Source organism: Heliangelus exortis, chromosome 21 (assembly GCF_036169615.1).
Source record: "Heliangelus exortis chromosome 21, bHelExo1.hap1, whole genome shotgun sequence".
NCBI lineage: Eukaryota > Metazoa > Chordata > Aves > Apodiformes > Trochilidae > Heliangelus > Heliangelus exortis.
The window spans coordinates 10240314-10247062 of record NC_092442.1 but is presented as its reverse complement, the minus strand read 5'-3'; positions in this window follow the sequence as shown (position 1 = coordinate 10247062).

Sequence of the window (6749 nt, the reverse complement as noted above, 5' to 3'; positions counted from 1 at the left end):
CCTTAACATTTATTTTTAGAAAAATCTCATGGGTTTTGCAGGATTGCTTTAGTATTAACTGTGTTGCAATAATATTCCTTTTTCTCTGTTATTTATCACCAGCCTCTTCTGTTTAGACTATAAACTGTTTGGGGCAGGAAGTGTCTTTTACTCTCTGCTTGCAGGGCAACGCCTGAATCTCAGCTAGAAGCCTCTAAGCTCTGCTGTAATGTAAATACTAAATAATGCTTGCCACAGGGGACTTAGCCCCCACCCCACTTGGAGCCCTGCCAGCCTGCGGCGTTTGTTCTAGTAGCAGACAAGCCAACAGTGAAAAGTGACAAATTTTGTTGGCAAAAGATATTCATAGGTCTAACAAGGATAAGAAACACCCGCCTCTAGAAACAGAGGCTTATGTCTCTCCGAGGATAAACACACCCAAGATTGACTCATGCTGGCATAATCCCCTTGTGCAATTTGTATATTGGCATTGATGTGTGTGAGGCAAAAAGACAAATATTTGGTTAACAAAACAACATGGGAGTAATAAAAAATAATTAGGCAGCTTTACCTCTTAAAACACTGCAGCAGGTGAGCTGCTGCTCTTCCCCTCAGATAGCCACACCCATCCCTGCAAGGAGAGCTTCCTCATGTTTGGTTTACCTGCAGCTAAAGAACCACCTTATTTGAGTTAAATGTTGTAAGAGTAAACATAATAAATAAAAAAAATACAGTCCTGTAACCCACGGTCTGGTGAGGGAGGGGGCATACACGTGGTGGAAAAAGCAGGCTGGCATTCCCCAGCAGAGCTCTGTCAAGTGTATTGCATAAGGAGATTACAGCCCTGAGTCTGAAACAGGGCTGAAGGTTTGAGTTGCTTTTGCTGCTGCCTCTGTCCTTAGCATGTGCTGAACTGCATCACCACAGCCCCTCTTTCATCTGGGTGAGAAAAGGCCCAAGGTCCATCACTACATTTCTCAGAGCTGTTATCCCACATGGCTATTAGCCTCATTCCCCCAAGCCCTTTCTTGTTGTTGTTTTAGATAAAGGGAAAGGAGTCGGACGGGTTAATCTTCTGTTCCCATTGTTGCCCTGTGCTCTTTGATGTGACAGGGCCTAGAGAAAGCACGTGGGTCCAGATTCTGCTGTGTATGCCCTGTGTAAAGGCTTGCCCTGCACTCAGGCCTTTGGCAGTATAGTTATGTTGATTACCAAAAGGAGAAAATACTCCTCAGACCCTGGTGTGTCGTACTTCTGTCAGCAAACTCTGACTTTGCTGGGTTTGCTGGCAAAAAAAAAAAAAAAACCCAATAAACTTTTCCTGATGCAGCCTCTTCTGCTCAGAGAGAGCTTTTAGCACCAGCTCTGAAACTGTGCAGTGGGAGGCCTCACTTCCAGTTCTGCAACCCTTTCTCCACATGTCAAGAAGGGTGGCCACAAGCATTCCTCAAGCAGTTTGTGGTGCCTCTCATCACACACCTACCTAGTAAGGAGGCTGTCTTGGGATCAGCAGGACCTGCTGGATGCTCCACATCCTTTTCCATGGGAGGAGCAGCACCACAAAGACCACTAGATCCAACATCCACATTCTTCCCAAGATCCATCTGCACACCTAAGGTAGCTGTGTCCTTCCATTGTGCCTGGTGGGTTCCAGGAGGAGCTATTGCCACCTTCCACTTGTGAAACACCTGTGAAGTTTCTTCCTTAAGCATTCCTGTGCACATGCCTTGCAGCTCTGTTATGTGGTCATTTCTGGGGAGGGCCTGGAAAGACTAACATCTCTGCTTTAAGAAGAGCTGCAGGAACCCCACAGCAGATAAAAACTGAAGGAGCTGCTGGCTTTCACAGCTTTCTAAAAGTTGGGACTGTAAAACAGGCTGGGCCAAATGGTATCAGTGGGAGATCAGCCTAAATGCATCTGATTGGCATTGAGTTCTCTCATGGGCACTGGAGTTCTGTAAGCAACTGCCTGTATGTTCTGGTGTTCCTCCTGGTCTCACAGGCTGCTCCTGCTCTGCTGAGCCAGGCTTTTGGAGACCAGGTCTATGAACAGCCTACAGATAGTCTAAAAGAAGCTTGCAATATTATTATTAATATTTAAAAGCTCTGACCTGAAGCCTGCAAAAAACTGTCGTAGCTGTAAGTCATTGCAGTGATGATAATAGAAAGGCCATTTTATTCACATATTAATCATTCTGACTCTTGATGGTTTGAGAATTAATCTGCAGAAGGAAAAGCAAACACAGATCTTTTGTTCCTTCCAATTCAAAATCCTTTGAAATCAGTGTCTTCCCAGTCAGTAAGTTCTGGATTAGGTCCTCATTCTGCCTTCCTTTCCCCTGTCCCTACAGTACCATGAAAATTCAGGCTGCTTCTCTTTACTTCCTTCCTCTTCATAAAATGTCTAATAATCAGCCATCTGGTGTCCAAGATGCCTCGAGTATTAGGGCATTTCCTTTATCCAGGGGAGGTTTGTGAGAAGAAAGATAAATGTGTTTGTAACCCATCCCTGCTGCATGCTGATTAGGGGCTGGCATTTTTTCTTTCTTCACAGTGATTACTGTAGGGCTAAGTTGGTTGGTAGAGAAACAGATTTAAAGAAGAATCTTGTTTTCTGGTTTACCAGATTTCATGACACAACTGAACTGTTCTTAGTTAGGATTCTATGTAACAATGTAATACTTGTAATAGATGACAGAATCACAGAATCATCTGGGTTGGAAAGGACCTCTGAGATCATCAACTCCAACCTTTGATCCACTCCCCCCGTGGTTCCCAGACCATGGCACTCAGTGCCACATCCAGTTTCTTCTTAAAAACCTCCAGGGATGGAGAATCCACCCCTTCCCTGGGCAGCCCATTCCAAGGACAGATCATCCTTTCTGTTAAGAATTTTTTCCTAATATCCAACCTAAACCTCCCCTGGCAGAGCTTAAGCCCATGGCCTCTTGTCTGACTGGTAGCTTCTTGGGAGAAGATAGTAAAGATGGGGTGGGGTTTTGAAGAGACAAGATTTACAGAAAATGCTGCAAATCCTAAAGAACTGTAGTCTGGATTCACTCTCATTTTAATCTGGCTCACAGTGGCACACTGTTTTTCAGTACTAGCTAAAAATCTTAACCCCTTCCTCTGATTCTCTGTGTCAGACTAGTGGCCAGAGAACCAAAGCTGCAGTATCAGCTGTGTGCAGGGCTCTGTTCAAGTCAGTGTGAGTCCCTGGGACACAAGGGTTCTGTCTACCAGGCTGTGTAAAAGTGGATCAGGTCTCAAGGTAGCCAGTGCATTGAGATTGAAGTTTTAAGAGGAAAACACTGAAGGACACAGAGAAACTGTGACAGAGCATCCACTGGACCATTGGGTTTTTTAAAACAAATCTGGGAGAGAGAGGGCAGGTCACACTAAAATGAACACAAAAGCAGCAGCAAGAATCTACCATCTTAGCTCTTAAGCAGAAGGAAAAGAGAAGAACTACTTCTTTTATTCTGTGATGACTTATTCTACAAGGACAAATTCTTGACATAAAGGAATTTTGTATCTTGAGCCCTTGGAATTTATTTATCTTGTATTTATGAGCCCTTGGGGGTTGTAAATTTTTTGTTGCCTTGCTTGTGGTAGCATGAAGAGATGCCAGTAAGGTACTGTTCCTGCTCACTGAATGGTACTCTCCCTTCACATGTGAACAGCCACCAGATATTTGTGCCAGCAGTCTTCACTTGATGGTGTGTTTATAAATAGTAAATCATTTTAGTCAAACAGGGGCTTGTCAGGTGAAAGAGAACTGAGATGTCCTTAAAATACCTTTAGGCTGTTTCTCTACACCTTACTTCTCGGCAAATACTTAGAATGCTTTTTTTCCTTCTTCTTTTGAAAGTCTCCTTAAAGGGAACCTACTGTCCAAATCCTTGTCTGAACTCTGCATACAGTTCAGATGGTGCGTTATGGAAGTCATGGCAGTCATACTGTGTTTAGTGCATCCATGAATTAACCAGCTAGTAACATACATTAGTGCAAGAAGTAATAAATAGCCTAAACTTTCTGTGCAAGACTATGCAAACCTTCCTTTAAATGGAAATCTTTGTGGCAGTAGGAACCAGGGCTCTATGCACCCACTTACCTTCTCACAGAGGAGAGAGCTGCTGTCCAAACTGCTCACTAAGCACGGAGATATGTGCAGGTAAATCTTTTCCTGATGATGCTATAGAACATAGTGACCCATATATTCTGCAGTCTCTTAAAAGACAAATAGGGTCTAGACAATCTGAACTTGTGGGCTGTAAACCTGAGATGCATGGTGGAAAAATCTCCTTAGACAGAAAGTGCTAGAAAGCACAGCCTGTCTCACTGCCCTGTTTCTGTCAGTAGCTGCTGGCATGGTAGGGCTCAGCTGCCCCAGTCCTGCACAAATGCACACTCTAATCTTGCTGATAATGTCTGGAGAGAATGGTCATGGCCAGTTCTTGTCAGCATTTGCATTCAGTCTCTTGGTTTTCTGCTAAGTCTTCTTCCTCAGTTTCCATCCCAGTCATGGACTTTCTCAGTAACACCATCTCTGGAAGTGCTTGCACCGGAAGCCAGATAAGCAGAACATGAATGCCAGCAGGAGCTGAGCCAAAGGTTTGAAAATTCTGGCTCTCACCCCACAGATCCAAATAGGAAGCCCTTTGCATTCAGGGCAGACAAACGTACAGGAAAGGACTAAGTAAACCCTTACCACTTTCCCTCACATTTCAGCTTGGTTTTACCTGCTCAGCAGAGAAACTCCATTGACTTCAGCTCTCTCATGGTCAGGTTCTGAGCAGAAGCCACGAGGCTGAGTGACCTGCTTATCACTAAACAGCAGATGATTCACAGCTTCTGACTGAGGAGTCAGGAATTTTCACTGTGGGTTCTGAAATTGGTGCCACTGTTTTCTGGGCATGCCAAAAGGGGAGAGGCAAATCTCCCTGAACACAAAAACTTGTAAAAAAGGGATAGGGATAGAAAATAGCTATCTTTAAAAAAGCTGTTTTGTGCTGCCCACGTGGTATGTCCTACCAGAGCTTGGACATGCATCTGAAAGAAGAAATAAAACTTTCATTCTTAGCTTGATCACCATGAAGAGGCAGTTGGAAAGTTGGATCTGTCTGCAGTTGGGGATAACAAACAGTTTACACAGCCCTTTGCCTCTCAGGAATGCTGTCTCTCCTCACATGCACCGATAAGGAACCCCCAGTGTCAGGCACATCCTCTTTGCAAAGCTATCAGAAAAAACAGAGAAGAATTTGTTTCTGACTTGAGTAGAGTGACACCAGTTCTACAGCAGCCATCTGCATGCATCTCCTGCTTCCTTCCTTGTTTTTATTCTCAACTCTTTTTATAGCCAGTATATTTCCAAGCACTCTACGCAAGATTCTGAGCTGCCAGCTTGGGACTCTGATCACTTGCATGACACAAGTTCAAGGTGTTTGCAGCAGCCCTCCTCCTCACCTGCAGTGCACCAGTACAGCTGGTGCAAAGTGTAGCACTAAGCCATGAGAGGAAAGTGGCAGAGTACAAGGAATCAGACAGGGCAGTACCTGGACTGAAGAACCAGTGGATTACCGTGGTGTCTCACATCTCAGGTGCTCATGTTTCCACCACTTGATGCAGTTGTCTGTTTGTTCTTTGCTCAGCTCAGTCCCTCTCCTCCCTAAGAGTAAAGTCATAGTTACAGGGAAAGGAGATGTGGGCACAAAGCAGCCTGTTGTATCTCTTGCCCATGGGAAAGTCCTGTTCAATAAAAACTGAAAGTGGCTTTCAAACCCAAGAGATTCATCTTGGTAAATCTGCCCCCTCTTCAAGTCAGAATGTGGTTTTGTGCTGTGAAGAACTAAAGGGCACAGTCGGAGACTTCAAGCAGTACAAGGGAAGAGCCCTTAACTGTAGCCTGTGGTTTATTGGGAGTACATGTTTCCAGTGCTTTGGCTTCCAGTCAGTATAATCATGATTTTGGAAACCTTTTCAAGGAAAGGAATGATGACCCTGTGGTTGAGACATTGAGACTGGACCAGTCTGGTTCAGTTCCTGGCCCTTTCAGAAAGTATAGCCATGGGCAAATCATCTAATCTGTTTGTCTCCCCCATGAAGCAGAGATGATAATGTTTCCTCTGTCTGACATGTCCATTTAAACCATATAGAGCACTTAGGATTTAAAATTACAAGAATGAAAAGGGTGGATGTGATCCACATCTGTGCTTCCCAGAACACTTTTCAAAAGGTCAGATTTTGCCCATTACTATCAGCATAATAAACAATAACTCCATTGGTTTAGTGGAGTTACTTCACATACTCATGGAGCTAAATGAAGTCAGAATTTATCTTACTGGACGTGTTTTGTGACGTTTCTTCTTGGACAGGACTGGAGTCATAGCTCTTTGAAACATGATGCCTCCAGCTCCGTGAGGTGTTCAAGCTAGGAAGAACCCACAGGGTCCTTCAGTTCTGTATTTCTGTTGGAAAGTGGTATGCCTGTAGCATTTCAGCAGTTGTAAGCTGTCCCAGATGTCTTCAAAATCATGTGTGCTCTTCACCCGTGCTGTGAGGCTGGGAATTTTCCCCCTGAACTTCCTCTGTATCCTGACCCCTCTGTACCCTCCAAACTGGGAAAGTTTCATAATCAGAAGGACTGTTACAGAAATTTGCCCAGCTCCACTTTATCAGCCTTGGCCCATCTGGAAGACAGCAGAACTTCCAGATGCTCAGCTGCAAACATCTCTCTGCTCACATCTTTCCCTCTCACATGCCCCAGAGCT